The 2,761-nt window shown below is 40.6% G+C and overlaps 1 non-coding gene across 1 annotated transcript; it reads right to left on the bottom strand.

Annotated features, from left to right (window-relative positions):
* Nucleotides 1-1,025: 1,025 nt before the first annotated feature.
* On the bottom strand, nt 1,026-1,098 carry TRNAA-AGC. The gene has a single exon. It is a non-coding gene; the product is annotated as a tRNA-Ala (tRNA).
* Nucleotides 1,099-2,761: the final 1,663 nt, after the last annotated feature.

Genomic DNA, 2,761 nt, shown 5'->3' with positions numbered 1-2,761 from the left:
CTGCAAAAGTAACACTGAGTGTTTTTTCACAGTATATTCAGATCTGCAAAAAAGAAAATGGAGAAATGGGGTATCGATCCCCATACCTCTCGCATGCTAAGCGAGCGCTCTACCATCTGAGCTACATCCCCGTGATAGTACTCACATAGATTTACATTTATTACTTTTATATGGTGCACTGCAGAGTGCATACTGTGTGTAGTGCTAGTAATTAAGTCCTGAAGTAGTACAATAGTATCATCGTTTCGTGCCTGTCATGTTATCTTGAACATCGTGTTAGCATATGTTATGAACAATGTTACTTTAGTGATGTAAACGCTCTTATATTCCTTTACGGTGGGAGTAGAACCGTTGTACTGTTCTCCTAAGTTCACTTTCAAGTTGCATTGCTAATTCCTTAGCGAGAAGTTACGAATGGCATGGTTGTAGTTTGAAATGCTAATTCCTTCACGAGTAGTTATGCCCATTTTTGTTGCTGAAATTGTTGGTTTAGGTACTCACTTATGTAGCTCAATACGACTATTGTTTTTGTTTTTTTGGCAAGGATGAACTTCGTTTTCGGAAAGAGCCTGGCTGTTGGTTTGTGTACAGGTTCTTTTGCGGGGTAGGAATAAGTTGAGCTCTAGTGATTGACTTTCACTAATTGGGAGCAAAAAGGCTGCTAGTTTCTATGACCAGGATTTTTGTGTTTTTGTTCATCATAGTGGAACCTGGTTCTGTTGCTTCTATTTTTAGCCAAAGAAAAGGACCAGGTGACACTGCTAATTTCCAGTTCATCTTTATCTTATTTATCTATAAAAAATTAGTGATAATTAAGCCGATTCAGATGTAGGATTTGAACTTACAAAAATTTAATTCAAATTTGAGTAAAATGCACATCCAGGGAATCGAACCCTGGTCAGTACCGTGGGAGGGTACTATGATAGTACTACACCAGATACGCTTTTATGCCGTATGCTCTTTCTTTTGGTCCGATAAATTTAGATTCTGAAGTACTTAGACCTGCAAAAAATAAGGAAAAAGGCTGGAGAAGTGGGGTATCGATCCCCATACCTCTCGCATGCTAAGCGAGCGCTCTACCATCTGAGCTACATCCCCTTTTATGTTGCAAATCCTTCCGAAGAAATGTCAATAGCTGGCGCAGTTGCAATGCAAGGTCCAAACTGCAGAGGGACACCCATTTTCACTGAAGACTGTTCAATTTGGATGAAATCGTGACAGTGAGTAATTCTAACTTTCTTGCTCTTCTCTTATTTTCGATGCAAGAATAGTTGAATTCGTCTTGTAAGCGAGATATACATTTCAGAGACGCCGGGGTTTGCCTCCCTTCCACACACACACAATATTTTTTTTCCGAAAACATACATTTTACTGACCCTGCAACGTTTTCAGTGTCCGTCAAATGTAACAAGAGAAGCAAAATGTCGTCGTGTGAATGTGCAGAAGAACAATGTAATGTGCAGAAACTAGTATTCTTACAGCATTGTGGGTACAACCTGATTTGTTTTCTCAAAAAATATCCCAGCAAAATGCAGCAAGTTGTGTCCTGGCACATTAGCATCGCCATGTTCAGAATTCGATATCTGTCAAAAAATTCCTTTTCTGCTGGTCTCAAAAAAAAATATCATCCCTTGCTGATAGACTGAAACTTTATGCAGAACAACAAAACTCAAGCTCCAAACTCACTGCAAGAACCACAAGAAGAAACCAAACCTAGCTAGCAAACACAAGTAGTACCGATACCATCTAACAAAAGATGCAGCTAGCAACGTTCAAGTAGTGGCCATTGTCAAAGCATTTTTACAGACTAATGGCAAGTGTCATGGTCAAACTATTTCAGAATTTTAGAACCGTGATGCCTAAGCAAATAGGTTCATATCAGAAGATGAAACCAAGCCTAGCTTGCAGAAACACAAGAACTGCATGCTGGGTTTTTCTGAACCCATATCTCAACGAAAGGAACTGGGTTCTAATGTCATCGTGTCCGAGGCGGCGACACTTCTAAAGAGTTGGACAGGAAGGGAACTTCTAGGGCGGTGTCTCTCTACTCTGCATCGACATCCGCATACCGCAGGGCCGTGTGGGCTGAATTAGCAGAAAATTCTTGGACTGGTTTGGGTTTTCATGCGTAACAGGTGCTGAAACAAGTTTAGATAAGCATATAAAAAAGAAAAACACAAAACTCAAAGTTAAAACACAAAATGTTCAGAATTTGATCTCTGTCAAAACACAAAATTCAGTCTCCACTGACGAACTAAAACTCTAAGCAGAATAACAAAACTCAAGTGCTCAAGTCATTGCAAGGAGCACCACATCTGTGCTGACACCAGATGCTTCATCTAAGAAAAAAATGCTGCTAGCAACGTTGAAGTACTGGCCATTGTCAACTCATTACAGACTAATATATGTCACAGCACCATTTTCCGAACAGTTTCAATATTTTAGAACCGCGATGCCAGAGCAAATAGGTGCCCTACTATCAGTTGAGAAAAGCAAGTTTAGCTATTAGAAACACAAGAAACTGCTGGATTTTCATGAACCCATATCTCAACAAAAGGAACTGGATTCTAATGTCATCGTGTCTGAGAAGGCGACGCTTCTGAAGAGGTGGACAGGAAGGCGACTTCAAAGGGCCCTGGCTCTAGTTTCTCTCTACTCTGCATCGACATCCGCGTACCGCAGCACCGCGTGGGCTGAATTAGCAGAAAAATAGATATGCAGTTAGGCATCATGTGTCACAGGTCTTGTTCCTTTTACCCCC

Source organism: Triticum urartu, unplaced genomic scaffold (genome assembly GCF_003073215.2).
Source record: "Triticum urartu cultivar G1812 unplaced genomic scaffold, Tu2.1 TuUngrouped_contig_8280, whole genome shotgun sequence".
Taxonomy (NCBI): domain Eukaryota; kingdom Viridiplantae; phylum Streptophyta; class Magnoliopsida; order Poales; family Poaceae; genus Triticum; species Triticum urartu.
Note: the sequence above shows the minus strand (reverse complement) of the source record. Positions and strands in the feature narration are given on the sequence as shown.